The sequence below is a fragment of the Notamacropus eugenii genome, chromosome 4 (assembly GCF_028372415.1).
Source record: "Notamacropus eugenii isolate mMacEug1 chromosome 4, mMacEug1.pri_v2, whole genome shotgun sequence".
Classification (NCBI taxonomy): domain Eukaryota; kingdom Metazoa; phylum Chordata; class Mammalia; order Diprotodontia; family Macropodidae; genus Notamacropus; species Notamacropus eugenii.
This window is the reverse complement of record NC_092875.1, coordinates 68,820,027-68,845,206: the sequence shown is the minus strand read 5'-3', so window position 1 is coordinate 68,845,206 and position 25,180 is coordinate 68,820,027. Positions and strand designations below refer to the sequence as shown.

The 25,180-nt window shown below is 44.5% G+C and overlaps 1 long non-coding RNA gene across 1 annotated transcript; it reads right to left on the bottom strand.

Annotated features, from left to right (window-relative positions):
* Positions 1-17,009: 17,009 nt before the first annotated feature.
* LOC140499823 (uncharacterized) lies at positions 17,010-23,270 on the bottom strand. Its single transcript, XR_011965552.1, has 3 exons — positions 22,703-23,270; positions 19,669-19,758; positions 17,010-17,839 (listed from the first exon to the last, which is right to left on the bottom strand). It is a non-coding gene; the product is annotated as an uncharacterized lncRNA (long non-coding RNA).
* Between the last annotated feature and the right edge of the window lie 1,910 nt (positions 23,271-25,180).

Genomic DNA, 25,180 nt, shown 5'->3' with positions numbered 1-25,180 from the left:
ATAATTTGCCTCCAGTCTATTTATTTATTTATTTTCGTTTTCGTCTGGACTCGTGGCTTTGTTGGTGTAGGGAGTTCCTAGTAAGAAAACTCCCTCTGCTAATGAAAATTGGCAACTGTTCTGCAATTTATAGGCTCAGAGGGCAGTTTAGGAGGAACTGAATTGTTAAGTGACTGACTGGTCCAGGGGTCACTACAATCCAATTTTTTCCAGCTTTATCTAGCATGATTTCTCCTTTCTTGTGATATGCTCTAGGCAAGCTGTCTCTATATCCCTCATTTTCTTCCTAACTTCTCTTCATCTATCTGTCTTGTCTCAAACTCTCTTATGCCCTAAATAGACTTCTCTCCCTCCATTTTCACCCACTGAAGTTTCTTCCCTTCCTTCAAAGCTCAAGTCAAGGGCCAGCTCCTTCATGCAGCCTTTCTCGAACCCCCAGCTAAAAAAGTCAGCTCTCTTCCATCTTCTCAGGACCTCAGCCACTTCTCTGCACTTTTCCCATGCACCAGCATTATTTATCTATTTGCCTTCCTTTCCCATTCAATTGCAAGCTTCTTTAGAGCAAGACCTACTTGCTCCCAAACACCTTGGACTTGTGTCCTCTTCTCCGCTCACTCAGTCACTGGCCAAGTTCAGGGTTTTTTCATCTCTTGCCTGGCTGGCTATAACAGCCTCTCAAATGGTCTCCCTTGTTTCAGTATCTCCCCATTCTCCTCCCCATACACCCCTCACAGCTGCTAAAATAATCTTCCTAAGTAAGGTACAGATCTGACTACATCATTTTCCCCCTTAAAGACCCTCTGCAGCTCCTCCCATATTCCCTTGTTAGACTGGGAGCACCTTGAGAGAAGCACTATTTTTTGCCTTTTTTGGTATTCCCAGAGTTTAGCACAGTGCACGGCACATAGTAGGTGCTTACTCAATGCTTGTTGCCCTGGCAGCTATAGGAAAACAGAAGCACAAAGAGCTCAAATTCCTTTTAACTCAGAAGTTCACACACTTGTATCACCTCCTCTGTGAAGCCTTCTCTGACAACTCCACTTGTATGGGTTTCTTCCTCCTCAGATTATCTTATGTAAATACATGTTGCATGCTCACTGCAGAAGGTAAGAAGGGACTGTTTTGTTTTTAAGCTTTGTATTTCCTTGGTCAAATACAATGGCTGGCATATAATGGACAATCAATAAATCTTTGTCGAATTATTTGACTTGTTCTTGGTACCGTAAGCATTGAACATAGGACCTTTGAATTCAGTTGGTGACTAATAAATGTATGACCACTGGAAGTCTTCAAGCAGAACCCAAATAGGTCCCCTGTCCAAAACTTTGCCCAGGTGAGGCTAATGTAGGTACAGATTGGACAAGGAGGATTCTGAGATTCCTTCCTATCTTGAAATGTTATGATTTTACAAATTAAATTCACTTCAATGCAACCAGCAACTGAATTGCTTTCCGTGGGTTGAATTGTATTGCTCAGAATGACAGTAACAGAAAGACCTCTAGAACACCAAAAGACCTTAGAGGACACAATGTCTGAGCTAGAAGGATCCATAGAACATCAAACACAGAATGTCAGAACTGGAAGGAAATTTAGGGATAGGATGTTGGATTTGGAGTCAGGGGAAACCAGCCCTGTCTTTGGCACTTATTAACTAGGTGATATTGGAAAAATAATTTCACCTCCCCTAAGCCTTTCTTTTCTCATGTGTAAAATGGGGAGGTGGAGGAATTATATCTGTGGTACTTCATGGGGTTGTTGTGAGGATCAAATGAAACAATGCACATATAAAGTACTTTGCAAATCTAAAGCACAATAAGAAATAAATGTCAGCTGTTATTAGAGTGAAGTGTCTCCAGGGAGAGATGAAAATATGTGCCTCCCTTCTTTGCAGAAGTGGGTGACAAAGGGAGTGAAGCATTACATATACTATCAGACTTGGTTAGTTTTGCTAAATTGCTTTTTCCCACTCCTTCTTTTAAAATCTTTGTTACAGGGAATGTGTGTGTGTGTGGGGGGGTATTTGGAAAAGGTGGTATAAAATAACAAAAGTAAGATTTTTTTTTTAAAAAAGGCATGTCAGAGCAAGGGGGTGTCATAAAATATAGAAGGTCAGCGCTGGAAGGGACCTTGGACCTTCTGTCTATACTAGCCTATACTCTTCTTCGAAATGAGAATTTTAGCTCAACTTTTTATCTTTAGAGACAGTGCTCTCTGCACACCAGAGGTGCTGTCAACAAGGACTTTATTAAATGGCCAGCTATTGCAAGACACTGTCCTAGGTGCTGGGTTAGTTCCTGACCTAAAAGAGTATAGCATTTCAAATTTTGAAGGGATCTTCTAATGGAACACAATGATAGAGCTGGATGGAATTTTGGAATATAGCACATAGAACTGTTAAGAATTAGGGAAAGACAGTATAGCATGGAACACAGAGAGCTGAAGCTGGAAGAGATCTTAAGAGATCACATAGTCTAACCCCCTGGTTTTACAAATGGAGAAAATGAAGCCCAGAATGGAGAAGGCTTTGCAAAATGTCAAAGCTGGGGGAGGGCAGGAGGGAGGGAGGGGAGAGAGGGAGAGAAGAAAAGAGAGGAGGGAAGGAAGAGACAGAGAGACAGAGACAGAGAGAGAGACAGAGACAGAGACAGAGACAGAGAGACAGAGACAAGGGAGAGACAGAGAGAGAGACAGACAGACAGAGAGAGAGAGACTGAGAGAGAGAGAGAGAGAAAACTGAACTTTCATCACAACAGAACCTGAGAGACTAAAGAGACCACAGAAGTCATCCAGTTCCATTTATACTGAATAGGAATCCTCTAGAGCTGCCACATGCCCAACCAAGGGTCACCCAGTCAGACTCTACCTATGTCCAGTGACAGGGAGCTCACTACCTTTGAGGCTACTCGTTTCACCTCGCTTTAATTGTTAGGAAGTTTTTCCTCTCATTGAGTCTGTCTAGACAGTCTTTCAGCTCGTTCTATCCTTACTCGCCCCTGCAACTCCTTTTATTTGACGGATGAGGTAAAACCCAGAGAGGGGAAGGGGCCTTGCCCCCAAGTAGGCGCGTGACCCTGAGAGATTCACCCATCCTCTCTAGGCCTTCCATCTGGCAGCTCCCCGCTGGCCCTAGAGCCCTCCAGTACATTGGGCTGTCGGCCTCCTCCTGGCTCCATACCCAGACTTTATTATGTGGACTCAGTTTTAAAGAGAGGGAAAAAAAAAGGGAGGGGGAAGGAAGAAAGAAGGAACCCAGGAGACAGATTGAGGGACCACCTTAAAAGAGCTTTGCAACCCTGGCTACTGTGGAAATTCCATCCTCGGGCTGCGGTTGGCCAATAGCGCCAGCCAATCGGCTGTCAGTGCTCCCACATGGGTCTGTGACGCCACAATCACAGCTGACCAATGGGAGGTAGGATTCGGCCAGCCAATGGCAGGCTAATTCTGGGGCCTCCTGGGCCAATCCGGTGGGACATCAGAGTTGAAGGATGTGACCCTAGGGGAGCCGGGGGCGGGGGAGGAGTATCTCTAAGCTGCCTTGGCTTAACGGCGGGCTGCTGCAGGCAGCGAGAATGAATGCCCGAAAGCAGGGGGCAGAAGGGGCCCATTCATGGTGGGCTGAAGAAGGCTAAGGGACGCCCTGTCTTTCTATACCCTTGAGGACCCCAAAGTCCTGGGCTCTCATCTTGTCTGCAGCCTATGGCGTAGAATGGGCCGGAAAAGAAGGGAGAGGGAGAAGGCAGGGTCGCCTGCTTTGCCCCCACAAGGACTTCAGGCTGGCCTGAGTCTGAAAGACTACAAGCCCCACAAGGCCATGCGAACTGGCCCCTCCCGGGCTGTCAATCAAAGTAACGTGGGTCCCGAGTTGTCTTCCCCCACCCCCACCTCGCCCCCCCGCCCGGAGCCGAGTGGCTGCACAGTATAATTACCGCACATTGATCTAACTGGGCCCGGCTTTCCTGCTGCCGCCGCTGCTGCTGCTGCAACGGTCCGGGGAAGCTGCTCAGCCTGGAGCAGGGAGCCACGGCCCTTCTCCCACTTCAGACCCTGCCAGGGCGAGCCTGGCCTCCCCCGGCCCCCCGAAAACCCACGAGGCCTGAGGACCATATATTGGGAAAGAACCCTCTCTGCCTCTCCCCTGCCTGGCTGTGTGTGACCTTCTCTGGTCCTCAGTTTCCCCGTCTGTAAACGAACCGATTGGGACGGCTTCCGGTCCTGGCAACTTTATGTTGTAGGTTCAATTAAATAATTCAAGTCCCTTAACATTTTTTCAGTGCTTGCTAGGTGCCAGGGCCATAAATAATAACAGTATTTATATAAGACTTAAAGGTTTGCAGGGAGTTGTACAAGTGTTTTCTCATTTGATCCCCCAACCACCCCTTGAGATAAGGTTCTGCATTATTTTCATTTATGGCTGAGGAAACTGAGGCAAGCAGTTAAGTGACTGGCCCAGGGTCATACAGGTAGCAAGCGTCTGAGGCTGAACTCCTGTCCTCCCGACTCCAAGCCCAGGACTTGGACACCTAAGCAAACGGGAGGGATTCTAAAAGGCAGGCGTTCAGTGTTTTGTATTTGTTACTCTGACTCAGGATGTAAGGTAGACAGAAAGCTGTGGAAAGCAAGCCTCTTCCTTAAAAGAGAGAGATCAAGCTTCTAAGGAAGGTCAGGGTTAAATGGTGGAGGGCTGAGGAGTTTAGGCTTTCTCCTAATCACGGGAAATCAAGGTTATGGGCAGGGTCATGGCCAGAGTCAGGCATTAGGATTAACCTATGCAGGGAGTTCCAAGAAAGAGGAGCTGAAGGCAAAGAAGCCAGATAGGGGTCTATGTAGTTCAACAAACAGAATCAGCTGATGACAGATAGGATAGGTGAGGGTGGGACTAATTAGGAGATGGGGATGACTTCAGAAAGTTTCAAATCTGCGTAGTAGTGCTACCATTAAAAAGAAAAATAAAAGGAAATCAGTCTATTAGTATCAGAAATGAAAATACAGGGTACTAGAACCCAACATAAGTTCAGTGGGAACAATTCAAGCCAAACATCCTTTTTTGACAGGATCCAATTGGGTTTAATTCAACAAAAGTGTATGGGCATCTACTCTGTGCAAGGAGATCAGTCAGTCAACTAACATGCATTTCTTAAGTGTTGGTTACCTACCAGGCACAGGGTTACATGTTGGGTATAACAGAGACAAAAGTGAAAACGATCTCTACCCAAAAGGAGCCAACATGACATATATATATATGTATGTGTATACACACATATGTACATATATGCTGCTGCTCAGCCTCTTCATAACCTCATTTGGGGGTTTCTTGGAAAAGATATTAGTTTGTCATTTCTTTCTCTAGCTCATTTTACAAATGAGGAAACTGAGGCAAACAGGGTTAAGTGATCTACTCAGGGTCCCACAGGTAGTAAGTGTCTGTGGCTGGATTTGAACTCAGAAAGAGGTATCTTCCTGACTCCAGCTGAACCACTCAGCTACCCCTATACACACATAGAAAACACTAGATGATTCAGAGGAAAACTAACATGGCGGGGGAGGGTGGTGGGGGGTGGTGTCAAGAGAGGCCTCTCATGCAGGAAGCTGAATTTGAACTGAGCTTTGAAGACAGCTGCTAGGCATTCTAAGAATCAAAGGTTGGGGGGGAGGGGGACGGTGCATTCCCAAACCTAGTGAACTGGGCTATGTTCTGGGAAGGCTTCAAGATTTCTGAGGATTCGTGATCTCATTGAAACAGGTACATACAGATCCAAACCCATCTCTGCCTCTCATCCTGACCAATGAGATGTTAGCACAAAGGGAAGACTCCAGTGAAGAGCTGAGAGAGGGAACACTTGACTTGGAGAAGAGAATACTTAGTGGGGACATGATCACTGTCTTCAAATGGTTGAAAGGCTGTTTGTAGGAAGTACACATTTAACTCGGTCAATTTGGCTCCAGAGGGCAGAGCTGGGAGCAAAGAGTAATTAGGGTGAAAAGAGGTTTAGACAATACATCAGGAAGAAAGTAGATTTAGACTTGACTTTGGGAAGGCAGGAAGGAAACAGGAGTTTAACTCCCCTACTATGTGCTAGGCACTGTGCCAAGCTCTTTACAAATATTATTTTATTTGATCCTCACAACCACCTTGGAGGGTAGGTGCTATTAGGTGCTATTACTATCCTTATTTTATAGCTGAGGAAACTGAAGCACACAGAGGTTAAATGACTTGGCCAGAGTCACACAGCTACTAGTAAGTGTCTGATGACAGGTCTTCCAGACTCCCTCAATCTATCCACTGCAGAGATAGATAGATAGATAGATAGATAGATAGATAGATAGATAGATAGATAGATAGATAGATAGATAGATGGATGGATGGATGGATGGATAGATGGATAGATGAGAAGTGGATGATGATGATGATGGATGGATGGGCAGATAGGCAGATAGGTAGGTAGGTAGACAGACTGATTCCAAAATCCCTTGGAACTCTAGGATTCTGGAATTCTTATCTTTATCCTCCAATAAACCTTTCATAGAAGTCCTACTCAGAGAACTAGCTTTCTAGAATGGCTCTGTCCCTGTTCTCAAGGGGTTTAGATTCTTCTGGAAGGGAGGGGAGGGTGTGAATTTATCTTACACAGACACATATATGAGTATAATACAAGACAATAATCACTAGGACACAATAATCCAGGACACTGTAAGGTTTGCAAACTGAAAATTTCTTATTTCATCCAAGGTAGAGTGTGATGGGATAAAAGAAAATCAGACAAAGGTTACATAGAAAACCCTGAGGAAGAAGGGAACATTTTCAGGTTGGGGGTATGTGGGGGAGGTGCAGGAACAATCAAAGACTTCCTGGAGAAGGTCCAGTTTGAACTGATACTTAAAAGTGGAACCTAAAATCTCAGATTAGATCACTGAGTCTAGCCCAGTGGTGGGAAACCTTTGGTCTCAAGGCCACATATGGCTCTCTAGGTCCTCAAGTGCAGCCCTTTGACTGAATCCAAACTTCACAGAACAAATTTCCTTAATAAAAGGATTTGTTCTGTAAAACTTGGACTTAGTCAAAAGGCCTAAGGAACCAAGGACCTGCGAGGTTCACATGTGGCCTCCAGCAGGTTTCCACCCCTAGAGCCAGTTCCCAAGCAATACTCCCCTTGACTCATACCCATCCAGTGGTCCTCCAGCCTCTGCTTTGAAAGACCCTTGGTTGGGAAGAACCCACCCCCTCTCAACTCAACCTTTTCTACTAAGGCACAACTCCATTTGTTGGGAAGGTTTTCCTGATGTTGAAGTGAAATCTCAACTTCTCCTCACCTTCTCCCTTGCCCCAACACCATACCATCAGCTGTTCATAAAGCTGTCCTCTAGGATCAAATAGAAGACAAGGAGGAATTATGATACTGTGGAAAAAGCCCCAAACTTGGAATCCCAGGCCCTCTGTGTGAATCCTGGCCAGACACATGTGTGATCTTGGCCAAGGCACTGAAGTGCCCAGTTAGCTTTCTCTGCCAAAAGGAAGGGGCCCAGAGATCCCATCCAACTCTAGACCTGGAAGTTGTAGGTGAGCTGTTAATTTGTTTTGCTGGAGGGAGTTTCCATACTTAGAATTCCCTACACTGATGAAAAGTCTCAATCCCTAAAAATTAATTTAGGATGACCATCCAGTATGGAAGGGTTGGGATCTATGTCAGTGGAAAGATTATCCCCCAAGGATGAAATTACATTATTTAATGTGTTGGACAATGTCCTTGGATTTCAGCAAGGGATTTGGCCAAGTTTCTCCTACCTACTATCTTTATGGGAAAAGCTGGAGAAATGTGGACTGTATGATAACACAATTGGAAGGACTCAGAGGTGGCCAAATGGCCAGACACAACCCATGTCAACTTGGAAAATTATGTCCGAAGGAATGCCCCAAGGCTCCACACTTGATCCTATGATGTTCCATAATTTTGATATTTGGATTAAGATATAAAGGGCATGCTAGCATAAATGAGGATTCCAGGATTTTGACCCCAGGAAAGCTTATCAAATTGATCCAGGAACTTCCAGGATCAAGCCCCTCCTACATTTGTGGATCACATGAACCTGGATGGGATAGCTTACCCACTGGATACCAGAGGTAGGAGCCCAAAAAGGCCCAATGGGTAACAGCTCTAGACTGCAGAATCTCATAAAATGAAATTTAAGAGAGACAATCACAAGGCCATGGACTTGGGTCTGAAAAAAGTGACTGCCCAGGAACAAAGGAGTAGCTTGGCAAGAATTCACATGGGAAAGATCTGGGGATTTGGTTACACTATAAGGTGTGATATGTCAGCTTAAAAAGCTAACACAATCACAGTCAGGAGGGTTCTTAGAACACAGGATGTCAAAGCTGAGAGGGCCCTTATAGCATAGGTTGTCAGAGCTGAAAGGGCCTTTAGAACACAGGATGTCCGAACTGGGAGGGTTCTTAGAACCCAAGATATCAGGGTGCTTAGAATAGATATGTCTGAACTGGGAAGGACCTTTAGGCATAGAAGAATAGTGTCCAGGACATGGGAGGTTACATAGACCACCTCCCCACCCCCCATCTGCCCTGGTCAGATTATGCCAAATTCTAGGACTTGATTTTAGAAATGCAACTGCCAATTGGATGGAAACACTTCCAGAGGAAGGCTGGTGACCAGGCCATAGGAGGATAGGATAAAAGAATTGAGAATATTTAGCCTAGAGAAGAGGCAACTGTTAACAAAAACAACTGTTATCTTCAGATGCCTTAAAGGGCAAAACAAGGAAGAAAATGCCAGTCTTCCACTTCTCCCAGAGGGAGACCTAGAAGCAGTGAGGAGAAATGACAGGAGGGCAGATTCTAGCTCCGTAGAAGGAAGACCTTTCTAATGAAGGGGGCTATCCTACAAGGTCAGGACCATCCCACAAAAGCTGGGACTGGTTCAGGGTGCTCTTTCTCTCAGGATGTCTTCCACTGGAGGCTGGAAGCATGATAGGTAAGCGTTAGAAAGGATTTTTGTAGGAGAAGGAAGTCAGGATTGAAGGACTTCCAAGGTCTCTACTAGCTCTGAGAGAATGGGCTTTTTGGAGGCAAAGGCAGATTCAGGATTGGAACTCCAGAGCCCCAGGGCTCTGTCTGCTCCTGGCAGCTTCCCAAATTGGCAGGATGATATTTCAGGCCCTTTCCAGGATAGGAGGAGGGAGGGAGAAGCTGTAATCAGAGCCCATCATCAACTCCCAGCCTCAAGAGAGGTTGGTTTTAAGCCCAGCCAGGACCACCTTCCCCAGGCCTGGCAGGACTGTGGTTCATGTCTCCACAACCTCTTGGGCTGGGGGCCCTTGGATAGAAGGCTCAGCAAGGCTTTTCCACAGCTCTCTGACCCCAACACATACAGTTCTCTGGGTGTGACTGGCAATAGAGAAGGAAATGTGTGCCTGCCTGGGAGAGGTTGCAAGGAGGGGGTGGAATTTACAATCCCAGAGTAGTGGTCGGTGCCCAGCAACTAATGCCCTCGAAGAGGCTCAAGCAGAAAGGCTGGACAGGCCAAATCAGAGACACAGAAACAGGGCAAAAGAGAAAAACATGGGGAGACAGTGAGGATATGGGAAGCAGGCATAGTAAAAAGATTGTCAGAGGGCCTGCATCTGAATCCTGACTTAGCCATACCTGTGTGAGGGTGGGTAGGGTGCTGAGCCTCAGTTACCTCATCTGTAAAATGGGGGGGTTGACCTGAATGACCTAAGAGGTGATTCTATGATTCCAGAGACAGGCCCCAAGGAGGCAAAGACAGCTGATTTGTCATCCGTATCTCCACTGTCACATCCTACCCCCAGCCTCCACTCCCATGGGATTCTCTCTCATCTCTGATTCTACACCTTCCGTCCTCCAAAGCTGGACTCTCGCCCTAAACTTTCAGCACTACCAGGACTCTCCGCACCTTCTTGGGGTTTCCTTCACAGTTACTGCCGGTATGACTTTTTTGTTTTATGGGACATCAAATTTGGAATGAAAGAACTGGCAGTGCTCTTAGAACACAGGATGTCAGAGCTGGGAGGGTCTTAGAACACAGGATGTCAGAGATAGGAAGACCCTCTGAACATAGAATATCAGAACAGGAAAGGACTTCAGGAAACAGAATAAGAGAACTGAGAGGGCCCTTACGATGCAGAATGTCAGAGCTGGGTGGGCCTCTAGAATTCAGAATGTCAGAGTGGAAAAGTACATTAAAGGAAGTAAAATAAATCTACCTTGTTTTAAAGGCCCAGTAAGCAGAAATTAATTTCCAAGCTAAGTATTACTCAGTGAAAACAACTGGGCTTTTCTGATTTCCCCTGGGTGTGGGTGTGATGGGATAAGGAATGTCTAAGAAGTGACTTGACGCTAATTTCTTCTTCTATAGAATGGGAAAACTATTACTTGCAAAGGTTCTCTCCCCATTTCCGCCAGGGTTGCTGAGAGTATCCAAGAGGATCCCTCCACCTCCACCAGGCAAAGTAATGTTGTTGTAGTCCTTTGGACTGTGATCACCAGGGGCTGGGCCGCCTGGGGAGGGGGGCATTTGGTAGGGCAGAGAGTGAGCTGATCTGGGCTGCCTGCCCTCAGCCAGGGAGCAAAAAACATGGTGAATAAGAGATGAGGTTGGAATGTGACATGTTAAATATTTAGCCCTAGAGAGAGCCAGGTACAGCTGCTGCCTGAAATATTTACAGGCCTTTTGTGCTTCCTCTTCGGTTTAGATTCTGGACTGATCAGGGCCTTGGTGCACGAAAGATGTCGGGGGGAGAGGGGAGGGCTGGGGGACTGCCTCTTGCTTTCACTCAAGGTTTTAACAGTTAAAAGAGATTATCTGACCCATTCTCAATTATCCATAGCAATGGGAGATAAATCAGGAATTCCACCCCATCCCAAGCCAGGAATCTGTACTGCAACCTCTGGGAAGCCCAGGTCTTCACTCAGTCCCTTTGATGGAGAGACAGGAGGAACAGGCCCCCATTCCAGCTCCCCAAGAGCTTCCTGTCTGGATTAGGAGAGGCAATGTGCTCCCCCAGGAACCATCCACACCAAATTCAAGGCAGTAGAAGTGGAGAGAGGCCAGTGCTGGGAACCACAAGACCTGGGCTCTAGGGTGTTTAGAAATTAATTTGTCTGCTTATTCATTCATTCATCTATATATTTGATGATTCCCCAAGTTACCTGAGCCAGATCTACAGGTAAGATGAGGGGTTTCCACTAGAGAGTCCCCATGCTTCTCCTGGCTCTGATATTCTCTCTTGTGAGGTGCTACCTTGTTCTGACATCCTGGGCCCTCCCAGCTCTGATATCCTGTGTTCTAGGGGCCCTCCCAGCCCTGACATCCTGTGTTCTAAAGGGTCTCCCAGCTCTGACATCCTGTGTTCTAGGGACCCTCCCAGTTCTGACATCCTGTGTCCTAAGGGTCATTCTATATCATTATCAGCCACTCTGACTCCAAAACTTGGATGCCTCCCTTAAGTCTTTCTCCAAGGCATCACCCTCTTCCTGCCTCTCCATGTAGCTCCAGCTCAGGAGCCCCCACTAGTCAGTTCCACAATCTCCCCTTTCTTCTCTTCTGTCCTGCCAGGCTCACACCTGGCCTTTCCTTTGAAGATACAGCTAATCTCCCAGCCAGATAGCCAGTGAGTTCCCCAAGACAGAGCCCAGAGCAGGCGGGCTAAACAGCCTGGGGAATTCCAAGCTGACTTCCTCCCCCCTCCCTTATTCTGCCCATGTCTGTTCCCCATCCTAGATTCCATGCTGATGCCCAAGGGAGGAGGCCAAGTTTGCTGCACTCCGTGGAGAGGTGCCCTCAGGGGACCCTGGGGAAGGCTGGAGCTGAGGGGCAGAAGGGTGGGGAAGGGAGGTTAGAGAAGGACACACAGGAAGGGGCCTTTGCCCCACCCATCCTCTCCCCACTCCTACACACTTCAGCCTGGGCCAGCGGCCAGTGTAAATATTTCATTGGAGAGATATTTATTACCTGGATTTATCTGGCTCCCAAACTAAGCTCAAGGGCCTGAGCTGTTTAGATCAGGTCAGGAGGACTCCGGGGGGGAAAGAGGCCAAAAGCTGGAAGTGGGGCTGAACAACTTAGCTCAGTTCAGAACAGACTGAGTCCTTGATCTTGACCCCAGACTGATTCCTGACCCTGGCCCTCAACTGAACCCACAGCCCAGTTCCAGATTCAGCTTTGGCCTCAGACTGAGCCCAACTAATTTTTGTCACCAAAAAAACTGTTGGGGGTAGTTTGGGTGGTTTTAATGCAACTACCTCAGAAGGACACACATGCTTTCATTCTGGGATGGAATGGAGGAGGGTGTCCCACTCTATGTCGAAATGATGGTGGGGGACTGGCAGTGTAGACATCGACAGAAGTCTTGGAGGAGCTGAAGCTGATGAGGTTACAATATGGTGTGGACATCCACCAATACCTGGACCTTTTTCTTTTGAGCATCTCTGAGGAATAAAGTGTTGGGGGGAAAGGAGGAATCTGATTACAAAAAAGGAAACTGAGACCCAGAGGAAGGAAACAGACTGCACCTTGGTAGCAGGGCTCTGGCCTGAAGCCCAGCCTCCTGGTTCTTTCTAATACCTACCCTTCATTACTGTTCTTCTTACAGACTTTTCTGGGGGATGGGCTATATATATATATTTTTTTACATCACCTAGATTTCTCCCTGTGTCCCTGCTCCATATAACAAAGAATTTTTAAAAAAGAAAAAAATGTTTTAAAAGTCAGCAAAACTGATCAATACATCAAACAGTCTCATATTACCTGCAAATACTTCTCCTCTCCCAGACTTTTCTTCAGAGCCTCCCAAACACTGAGCTAGCTCTGGCAATACATGCATCAACCTCATCTTCAATGTGTACATCCCAAGGTAAGCGAACTTATCCACAGCATTCAAAGCTTCTCCATTTGTTGCAACTGATGGTTCCACTTGTGGATGGTGTGGTGGTGGCTGATGGAGCACCTGTGTTTTCTTGGTGTTAATTATTAGGCCAAAATTAGCACAAGCAGCAGAGAATTGATCCATACTTTGTTGCATCTCAGCTTCAGAGGCTGCATTGAGTGCACAATCATCTGCAAAACAGAAAATCATGCACCAACATTCCCTCCACTTTGGTCTTGGCTTGTGGCCTTTTACCATCAGTATAGTAGTTGACCTTGATGCCATGTTCATCCTCATTGAAAGCATTTGACATGCCTGAAAACATCATGCTAAAATAATGGGAGCAAGCACACAGCCCTGTTTCACTCCACTGGTGACTGGGAAGGCAGGAGAGCATTGTCCACTATCCAGAACCCGGGCAAACATGCCATCATGAAATTGATGTACAATACTGATGAACTTCTTGGGCAACCAAATTTTGACATAATTTTCCATAAGCCCTTACAACTAACAGTGTCAAAGGCCTTGGTCAGATCTACAAACGTTGTGTACAGACCTCTGTTCTGTTCCTGGTATTTCTTCTGGAGTTATTGGGCAGTAAACACCATATTGACTGTTCCTAGGCTTTGGGAAGTTCCAAAGAAAAGTTTGGGAGAGAAGAGGTGTTAGACTGACTACCAAACTGAAGGTCCACAGAACCATTGTGCTGACCTCATTGTTATATGCCTGTGAAACCTGGACAGCCTATCAGTGCCATGCCAGGAAACTGAATCACTTCCATTTGCACTGTCTTAAGAAGATTCTGAGGATCACCTGACAGGATAAGGTACCAGACACTGAGGTCCTTGCTCGAGCTGAACTGCCAAGTATTCAAACTATTCTTCAGAGAGCGCAACTCTGATGAGCCGGCCACGTTGTTCGAATGCAAAATGTACACCTGCCAAAAAGACTATTTTATGGAGAATTTGCACGGGGCAGGTGATCACATGGTGATCAGAAGAAGTGATACAAGGACACTCTCAAGGTTTCTCTCAAGAACTTTGGATTTGACTGTGCAACATGGGAGACACTGGCACAGGATCACACAGCATGGTGTGCCCACATAAGAAAAGGTGCTGGGCTCTTTGAGCAAAGCAGAATTGAGACAGCACAAAGTAAATGCAGGATGCGCAAATTTGGAATATCCACCCCAAATATTCACAAAGACTATCTGTGCCCAGCCTGTGATAGAGCATTTCGAGCTCATATTGTTCTGATCAGTCACAGTTGGACACACAGAAACTTCACTTTATCATGGTGATGTCATTTTGGTCCTCTTTGAAAACAGATAGCAATCAACCAACCAATTACCTGCAAAGTTCCACGCTATAGGACCTCACCCCCACACCCCACCAGTACCAGTACCTCTGGGTGTTGTGGCCAGGCTGTCTCTCTCCTACTAGGTCATCTCTACTTTGCCACCTTCACTTTTGATTGTTTGGGTGATTATTTTCATTTTGCTTCCATAGAAGCTGTCTATTATTCTCTCTAAAATTATGTAAGTCTTTCCATGTGTCTCTGTAGCCAGATGGATAGAGCCCTGAATTCAGGGAGACTGGAGTCTGTATCCTGTCTCAGACTTTCTAGCTGACTGACCCTGGATAAATCACTTAACTCAGCCTCAGTTTTCTTATCTATGAAATGGGGATGATAATACTATGGGTAGTTCTGAGGATCCAAATGGGATCATGCATGTAGAACCTTTTGCAAACCTTAAAGCTCTCTATACATATTCGCTGATATTGTTTGTCGTTTCTTTGAACCCAGCAATATTCCATTACATCCATGTATCAGAATTTGTTTAGCCATTCCCCAGGTGATGGGTATCTGCTTTATTTCCAGCTCTTTCCTGCAAGGACTATTTTGATGTATGGGGTGGAGGTGGGGGGGAACCTTTTTTTTGTCATTGATCTCCTTGGTCACTCAAAAGCCTAGTGAGTATATTCTGTCCCCTCCTGGCTTCTTTCCTCATCTCCCTTTTCAGATTAGATCTGATGCTCTTAGAGTTTAGGAGAAGGTTATAGAAAGACCACTGGATTTTAAAGTGGGAGGACCTCTACTTCTTAGAGCAGATTATTGGATTTTAGAGTCGATTTTAGAACCTCACAGGTTCTTGCACAACTGAGGAAATGGGGGCCCCAGAGGCATATGAGTTCTAGCTGGCGAGCTTAATTTTGCTTGCCAATTTTATTCTCAGAGTATATCAAGCAGTCAGTCCACAAACATTTATTAAGCATACGAGTCAAGCACACTGCTAAGCACTGGGGGTCCATGGAAAGGCTCCCAAGGAGCTCACAGTCTAATGGGACAGGGAAGGGGAAGGGGATAAATGTGAACAAAATAGCATTTACTATGTGCCAGACATTGTGCTAGAATTTTTTTTTACAAATATTATCTCATTTGATCCTTGCAACAATCCTCAGAGGTAGGGGTTATTATTATCCCCATTTTTCAGTTGACAAAGCTAAGGCAGAGGTCAAGTGATTTTCCCAGGGTCACATAGCTAGTAAAGGTCTGGTGCTGGATTTGAACTCAGATCCTCTTCACTCCTGGCCCAGCACTCTGGCAGCTTTATCATCAGCTGCCTCTAATGGGGAAGAGAGAATGCAAGCAACAGTGTCCGTACAAGACATTTACAGACTAAATGCTAAACTGAGAGAATCTTGAATGAGAGATCAAACACACTTCTATCTTCTTGGGAGGCAGGTGGGGATTAAGCCTTTAGCACACTGTCTGGCCCATAGTAGGTATTTAGTAAATGCTCGTTAACTGGTTGATTGGGGTCCATGGAACCCCAGGGCTACATGGATAGATTTCAGGGGATTCTTGTACTTGAGAAGGGGAAAAAATATTTATTTTCCCCAGTCTCAGCTTAATATTTAGCTTTTCCTTCAATCATTCATGAAGGGGAATGCAGACTTTACCAGATCATCCAGAAGAATCCGTGTGCCATGTGCCCATGGCACAAAAAAAGGTAAGAACCCCTGGGCTACAATTACCCCTAAAGAGTGTGTAGCTGGATTTCTGTTCCATAATAAAACTAGACTAATTTAAGCATTTTGTCCTGTCTTCCTTTTGCCTCCCAGCACTCCCTCCCCTGATGTATTGGACACAGAGGCATGCTGGGTCAGCTTGTACAGGCTTAGAAGAGCTGATTGTTAAATTTTTAGGGTGACCATTTTTGCCTTGAAACTCAACAAAGGATACAAGTAGGGGCTTGACTTGTTTTGTTGATTGTTTAGAGTTAAGACTTTTTAAAAGAAATGTTAACAATAGGTGGCACAGTGTGGAGAGCACTGGCCCTGTAATCAGGAGGATCTGAGTTCAAATCCAGCCTCAGATACTTACTAGCTCTGGTGACCCTGGATAAGTCACTTCAACCCTGTTTACCTCCAAAAAACAAATAAAAAATGTTCACTCAACCCTGTTTGCCTCCAATAAGTAAATAACGTTAACAATACAGACTGAACTTCTAAGTGTGTCTGTGCCTACATTTCCACCTTCCCCTGCTCTCCGAGCAGGTGGTTCAGTCTCTGGCAGCACATCCCCGTGTTGTCTGTTGTTGCTCAGTTGTTTTTAGTCATTTCTGATTCTTTGTGACCCCTTTTGGGGTTTTCTGGACAAAGGTTCTGGAGTGATTTACTATTTCCTTTTCTAGCTCATTTTACAGAGGAGGAAATGAGGTAAACAGGGTTAAGTGACTTGCCCAGGGTCACAGAGCTAGTATCTGTCTAAGGCTGGATTTGAACTCAGGTCTTCCTGACTCCAGTCCCAGCACTCTATCCACTGCACTACTTGTGTACATTCCAAATTTCCCCCGGTCTAAGTAAGCTTCTTGAGGGCAAAGACTGTGCCATTTTTCTTTCTATGCCCAGGACTTGGGTTTCCATGGTAACATAATCCTAACTTTCCAGTGACCTGACATCCACATCTTTCTCAGTAATCAGTGACACTGTGGCAGTAGTTCATTCTCAAGGCCATGAAAGTCCCACTGCACTAGAAGGGACTCAGTAGAGAAAGCTGCGATGCTTTTCAGGTGGTCATCTTGGCCCACCCAGAGAAGCTCCCTTGGAATTCCTTCGAGGAGATGCTACAGAGGAAATACAAGAACCACCAAGGGACCAAGCTGGGAAAAGCCAGGAGACTTAACAGCAAGCTCCAGGGGACCCACGTGCTATCTTCATCATCTACTCCTTGGAAATGCAGGCTCCGGAGGGCACAGTGCTGGGATGCTCACAGAGGCTAGATGGACCACTTTATGGTGTGAGGACAAAGAACCTTTCTGTGCTGTTCCTCAAGACTTTAGTTTGATGGAGAAAAGATCTCTGGCCACAAGTTACATGCTTGCTCCCAAGAGTGGAAATCAAAGGAGTTGTTTCTATGGAACAGTTGGGTGATGTTAGTCTGACCCAAGGAGAAAAGGGTTTGCATTTGATGAATGTGTGATAGGAATTTGGGAATTTAGAAATAATGAATATCCTTGGGTTGGTCTACGATGAATGGGAGGCATCACAGAGTAACGGCTAGAGACTCACAGCTTCCCCACCCCTGGTAGAGAACTGCATAAGGATAACCTGGATTAGATCTCACCTCTGACAGATCTGTAGGATCCTGGATCAGTCACAAAGTCTCTGTGCCTGTTATTTCTTCTATAAAATGAGTAGCTATTGGTTGAGTCATTGTGTTAAAGCAATTTGGAACTCTGTCCCCAAAGTCACTGAATCATGCCTACCATCACACCCAGTGATATCCAAGGCAGTCAAAGAAAGAGGAAAAGGACTCATTCACACAAAAATATTTAGAGCAGCTTTTTTTTGTGGTGGCAAACCATTCTTTTCATTATTTCTCATGGCACATTTGATTTTGTTTTCAGGTCTCAACTTGTTCCATCCCCTCTCTCCCACTGAAAAAGAAAGAAAAATAAAACCCATCACAAATATGTATAGCCAAGCACAAGAAATTCCCATATTTGCCATGTGCCCTCACCAAAAATATTAATAACACATGCCTTAATCTGCACTGAGGTCATTCGCTCTCTGCCTGGTGGTGGGTGCTGTGCTTCTTCATGAGTCCTCTGGAATTGTGCTGATTAGCATTCCTAAGTCTTTCAAAGTTGTTTGTCTTTACCATACTACTGTTACTGTCTAAATTGTTCCCCTGGTTCTGCTCACTTCACTTTGCATCAGTTCATACAAATCTTCTTGGATTTTTCTGAAACCATCTCTTTCATTCTTTCTTACAGCACAATAAGTAGTATTCCATCACATTCTTGCACACTGTCTTGTTCAGCCCAGGTGATGGGCTCTCCCTTATTTTCTAGTTCTTTGCCACTACGAAAAGAGCCGCTATAACTCTTCTTGTACATATGGCTCTCTTTCCTCTTTCTTTGATCTCTTTGGAGTACAGACTTACAAGTGGTATTGCTGGAGCAAAGGGCATGCACTGTTTAGGTGTGTATAACTATTTATATCCATCCTAATAGGATAGGCTTCATTTTTGCTTTGTATTTACAGTGACCTTGAACAAAGGAGATTTTTAATAAATACTTGTTGATTGATTGATTTAATGCCTGAGGTTACTTGAGGTAACCTGAGGTTAGGGTGAGCTTGGAACTTTCTATGGAAGAGTCAGAGGTGTGTGTAGATCCCATTACCCTGGTATGCTCAGGCCTCAGAGACTCCCTGTGTCAGCAGAGATTAGGATGACCTCCATTTGATTAAAAGTTCTGGACAAATATTTCAGGCAGTGATCTGGGGTTTGATATCTGGACACCATGAGGCTTTGTTCCTTCTTTCTTGATATTTACAAGTAGATTGGAGGCAAAGAGGAAGCCCTTTGAAGAGTGGGTCCAAAGAGGTTTGATGTTGAAGAGTCTCTAGGATCTAAAGTATCATCTGACCTCATAGATCGCTTAGTTCAACCCCTCAATTTATAGCTGAGGAACCTGAGATCAAGGGGAAGATCAGTGATTTGCCCATGGTCACACAAGTAGTAAGTGTCAAAGGTAGACTTTGAACCCAAGTCTTCTGACTCCAAAGCCAAGGTTCTAACCACTGTATTATACAATCTACCCCCAATCCCTTCCTATCTTCCTTACTTCCCTTTTCTATTGAGGTTGCTATCATCCTTCAGTTGCTGAGTTCTCAGCCTTGATGGTCGGGGCATCCTCTCTTCCCTAACCAATCAGTGGCCATATCTTGTTGATTCTTACTCTTCATACTGCTCCTTAATTTGGTACCCATGACCTTTTTTTTCAAGTATTTTCATAACTATATCAATATAATTGGTTTTCTTTGCAATCCTATGTTTTATTTTATGCACTTGAAGTACTAGTCCATGAATTTTTTAAGATTTGTTTTTTTATACAAAATATTGAGTTTTAAATTTTCTCCCTCCTTCTCTCATCTCCCCCTTCCCTAAAATGGTAAGCAATTTGATATAGATTCAATATGTGCAATTATGTAAAGCACATATTCCTATTAGTCATGTTCATGAAGTTATTTTTAAAAAAATATTTAGATAGCTGTTATAAATTAGTTCCTTTGGAATCTTACATATTTTATTTTGTATATTTCTGAACATTCTTCTAAGGATTCCACACGTTTCACCAGAGTGACTGCCAAAAAGGTTCAGGCTACACAAAACAGAACCGCTTTTAGCTCACGCTTATCCTTTCCGTCCATTCACACAGCCTGCATCCTTGCTTCCACACTTGACTTCCAAAGCTCTCACCTGGAATACTGCCATAGCTTCTTATGGGCCTCCCTGCGTCTGTCCAATTACTCCCCTTTCCAGTCCATCATCCTTTCCAAATTTATGTTACTGTTAAAAATATATTATTCATTTTATTTTTTAACTTGTGGAATAGAACGAGCATTTCCATAACAAAGCACAAAATTCACAAAAGATGATTGAGCCTAGAACTGCAAACCTATTATACGCAACTTGCTGTTTCTTTTAAATATATAATAAAATACATTAAATAATTTAATATATTATTTAATAGACAAATAAATATTTAATTTTATATATAAATAATTAGAGAATTAGAGAATAAACATTAAATAATTTAATAAAATATTGAATAAATGAATAAATAAATTAGATAATAAATATAATAAAATTCTTAAAGTACAAGTCTGACTATGTCACTACACTGCTCAAGAAACTCCAATGTCTCCCTCTTGCTGTTAAGATGCAAATTCCTCTATTTGGCTTTCAAAGTCCTCCGTGATCTGGCTCCAGCCTACTTTGCTCTCCTTCATGCATGAACTGGCCTACTTGCAATTCCCTGAACATTATATATATCGCATGCCCTATATCTGTGCCCTTGTGAAGACTGACCCCCAGGCCTGGAACACCCTCCCTCTTCAACCTGGCCTCACAGAATTCCTGGCTTCTTTCTAGGCTTAGCTCAGGTGTCTGTTGCTACGGGAAACCGATTCAAATCCCCTCCTTCCCAGTTGCTAGTACCCCCCACTCCGAATTCACTCTGTACCAATTTTTATTTAAATCAAATTTAAATTTCTGTATGTACTGACTACTTCCTCCAAGAGGTGGAGGCTCCTTAAAGCAGAGGCTTTGGTCTTTGTATCCCCAGCCCCTATCCCAGCACCTGGAACATAGCAGACTCTTAATAGATGCTTATTAAATAAATGAAGGAATCCTTAATGGCAGAGGAAGCTAAGGAAAAGACAATTTCACTGTGACCAGTAGGATTCCACCAGCTTGAATATAAGCCCCAAGAAATGTATGGGGGCCCCAAGAGACTTATCAGGGACTTGAAGACACGTTGACGGATGATAAGAACTCCTGGGAAGCATTGGCAGATCTGGATGATCTCATCATATTTTTAGAGTCAGTGTGGGACAGTGGCCAGTTCAAATCTCAACTCTATTGCTCCCTAGCCAGATGATGCTGACCAAGTCACTTAGCCTCTCTGGACCTTAGTTTTCCATTCTGTAGAATGAGAAGATTAGATTCAATGGGCTCCAAGGCCCTTTCCAACTGTGAGCCTAGGAGAGATGCTGGAAGAAGGTTGGGAAGGATGACTGAAAGTGTGACGTTGGCTGGAAACTGCAGGTCTGAGGCTTTCTGCTGACATGCCATTTTTCTGAGGGGCTCCCTCAGGTGCGTGGGTCACAGAGTGTCTTGGTGGAGGACATATACACTGACCCACAAAGACAGAAAGAAGTGCTCATCACGTGGACCCAGCCAAAGAATTTTCAAAAAAAAGTTTGCTAGACTTTGGTGGCTACTTTTGGGAATCGGAAAGCATTATGGAGTCATTGTGGAGGTATCTAGGCTGTACATGGATAGAACTCAAGACCTTTAGTCAGCACGACCTGAGTTCAAATCTGACCTCAGACACATACTAATTATACGACTCTGGGCAGTCACTTAATGTTAACTCTGTTAACAAATGAAATAGTATTTATAAAAGAGCTAAGCACAGTGCCTGTCACACATAATAGGTGCTTAATAGATGTTTTTTTCCTTCCTTTGTTCCTGAGCATCTCATAGGTCTTACCTGTGGGTACAAGGTTGCCATGAGCAGAACCAGGAACAGTGTCAGCCAATCAATAAGCATTTATTAATTTATTATGATGTACCAGGAACTGTGCTAGGTGAGGGGAGAGAGGGGGGGGGGGAAGAGAGAGAGAGGGAGAGAGAGAGAGAGGGAAAGAGGTGGGGAGAGAGAGAGAGGGGGACAGAGAGAGGGGGGGAGAGAGAGGGAGAGAGAGAGAGACAGGGGGAGAGAGAGACAGGAGGAGGGAGAGAGAGAGGGGGAGAGAGAGAGACAGGGGGAGGGGGGGGAGAGAGAGAGAAGGAAAAGAAGGAAGGAAGGAAGAAAGAAAGGAAGGAAGGAAGAGAGAAGGAAGGAGGAAAAGAGAGAGGAGGAAGGAAGGTAGGAAAAAGAGAAGGAAAAAAGAAAGAGAAAGAAAGAGAGAGAAAAAAGAAAAAAGAGAGGAAGAAGGAAGAGAAAAGAGAGAGAAAAGGAAGGAAAGAAGCAATGCTTATTCTCAAGGAATTTACATTTAAGGGCAAAAGGGGACATTCTAGCCTGAATTCTCTGGCATGATCTGAAGGCCACAGGGGTGAGAAGCGTGCGTGGGTTATTTAAGGTCTTAGTCAGCTACTTGACATGTGAGCCAATGGTCTTTGCAGCCTGAGCAGGCCTTTGTGACGCAGATCACCTGGGAGCAGTTTTAGGCCCAGAAAGCCATTCCCTTCTTGTATTATCTTCCTCCCCTCTTTGCAGAAGTTGAAGAGAATGGGTACAGAACATTGCATATACTGTCAGACATGACTGGCTTGTCCTTTGGCTTGGCTGAACCACTTTATTTCTTTCCCTTTCCTTTTAAAATCTTTGTTAGTAGAGGAAAAGTGTATTCAGAAATAAGGGGGATATAAAAAACATGTGGACAAAAAGAAGAAATCTATGCATTTCCCAGAAGAGGACACACTCACTGGCAGTGAGACTTATTACCCTATCTCCACATTAATATTTGTTGGCCTTGAAGTGAGCTGGCACTGACAAGTCCTGAGATGGTGAAGACAGTGCTGAGTTTCAAGTCTGGACAGACAACAAGCCACTGACATAGTCTGGCATTTGCCAAGTCCCTGGGCTGCTACAAGAAGTGGGGAATTTAGGTGGCTTAGCCAGCTATGTGTTCAGAGGGTGCAACGGGCCAGGAATGACTGACTTAGAGGCAGATGTCCTATCTCTTGGGGCCCCATGCATCTAAGCCCTAGCGATACTCACAGGAGAGGGAGGTGAGCAGAGAGATGTGGAGAGGGTTGGGCCATTGGCATGTGATGATCTTTGAGCAGAAAGTCTGGGCCTTCCACTGGAGGGTGTATCATCACAGGAAGCACCGTCCTCCCTGGCTTATTTGTCCTTGGGGAAACTGATCCTGGAAACAAAGGAGGAAGGCCCATGGGAAGTAATAATATCTAATATTAGCTAAGATTTATATAGAACCAAGAGGACAATCCACACCATTGCAAGGATGATGGGAATGAAAACATCCACCAAGTCAAAGTAAACCACCCCCTTCCCTCTCTCCTTACAGCAGGGAGGGGGACTACCAGGACAGAATGGTGAATACATACTTCCTTCTCTCTGTCTCATATCAGGTGTTATTGTTATCTTATTGTTTGTTTTTTGCTTAATTGGTTTTCTTTTTCATGAGGAAAGATTTAAAAGTTCTCTTAAAAAAAAAAAAGTTCCTTACTCTTAGTGCTTCTTTCCCTCTGAGATTACATCCCATTTATAGCATCCACATCTGATATGTTTGCATATTGTCTCCCTCTCTCCCAAAAGGCATCGATAAAACATTTTTACAAGAATTTTTATAAAAGAAATTATTTTTCTAAAAAATAGTTTTGTGATTTCCTTGGGGTAAGGCATTGGTGTCAAGTCCAAGTTAAAATGAGACTGCTAAACTTTAAATAATAAGAATCCCTGAAGCTGCATATTGACTTGGAAAACCACATTTTAACATTACCAATGTCCTACCGAATTTTTATTTATTTTGTTAAATATTTCCCAGTTACATCATAATCTTGGTTGGGCACTAGGGAAGGTTGTGGATGAGCCCCAGTGTTGAACACCTCTGGTGTAGGGAACTCTCACAGTAAGGCCACTCCCTCCATCAAAGCAGATCTACAGCTCTTTCTCATCTTAGAAAATTGCCTAGAGTGGGGCAGCTGGGTGGCAGTGAATAGAGCACATGCCTTGGAGGCTAGAGGAACTAAATTCAAATCCAGCCTCAGACACTTACTAGCTATGTGATGCTGGGCAAGTTACTTAACCTCGATTAAAAAAAAAAAGGAAAGGAATGGTAAGAAAGAAAAAGAAAATTGCCCAAGGTGCTGAAAAGTTAAAGGTAGGTCTTCCATACTCTGGGCCAGCTCTCTAATTACTCTGACACACTTCCAAGAAATGGGGGTGTGGACCTCAGGACTCAACCTTATGTCCTCAAAGGAGAGCATTGCGTTTGAGAGAATAGCAGAAATTGGAATAATCAATGAAATATTGTATGAAACCATAATTCAAATAATTCAGGGTACAAGAAAGAAGTTGGTGCTACCCAAGGCTTCATGTGTCATGGCCCTGAGAGTGCCATATTAGTGATCTTGGACACATAGACCAAGGAAGAAGTTTGGAACTGATTAGGAATTGAGGCTACTGGTCTAAGATGGCAGCAGAGATGTGTTCAAAGGAAAATGGTACCAATTCATTGCATTTTTCGTAGGGAATAACTCCCAAAAAGTCCTTTGGAGCTGGATCCAGTGTGTGGAGATTTTTACCTCTGGAAGAACATGGTAAGATTGTAGTGACATCTTATCATCCAACCCAGTATGCAAGGACAAATCAAAAGGCTTCTCTAGTTGCCAAAGGAGGGAGAAGGGGGAGAGGTATGTCTCAGTATTTGGCTCCTTTACTAGGACCCATTCTCAACAACGGAAACAGTGCTGTAGTAATGACATCATGAGGCTGATGACTTGTGAGTGAATTGGTTTTGAATGAGGCAAAGCTGTACAAAGTCATCAGCCTCACTCTCTCCTCCAGAGCCATCAAAGTCCCGTGGCAGGACAAAAGTGAGGACTACTATCCTTGGGTGGGATGCAGTGGATGACCTTGGCCTTTCTAAATGAAGGTCTTTCCCAGGTCTCAGTCTGTCTGAGGCCATTGGTAGAGTGAAGATTGGAGTTAGAGGACCTGTCTTCTCCAGGAAGCCTTTTCCCACCTCTCTGAAATCTAGTGGCTTGTCCAATATTGATTATTTTCTATTTATCATGCATATAGCTGTAACATTAATGTAAGGTTAATGGTGGGTGGGGGAAAGAGTTAAAGATCTTCCTTGCCCATTAATAGGCCTCAATACCTTTTGTTAATTTTTCTGTTGAGGAACTGGGTCAGAGGTTCATGCCTCCTGGCTCTGAAAAGTGTGCAAATACTTGGAGGTGAGGTTGTACTTTGGGGCTTACTCATTGGAAGTGTTTGTTTGGCCAGATGAGACTCTGGGTAGCCAGTAAGGAAATCTTGGCTTTGAAAACCCAGATGTTGGTGCTTCTGTCTCTGGTAGCTATGTATATATGTAATGGTCAGACAGTTGGACCTGTCTGTTGATCTGTGATGTATGCATTGCTTATGGTCAGGCAGAAGCCCTGTCTGTTGGTCTTTATTTCTCTGTTTGCATTTTCACTGAAGTTCAGGGTGCTGACTTTTTCCCCT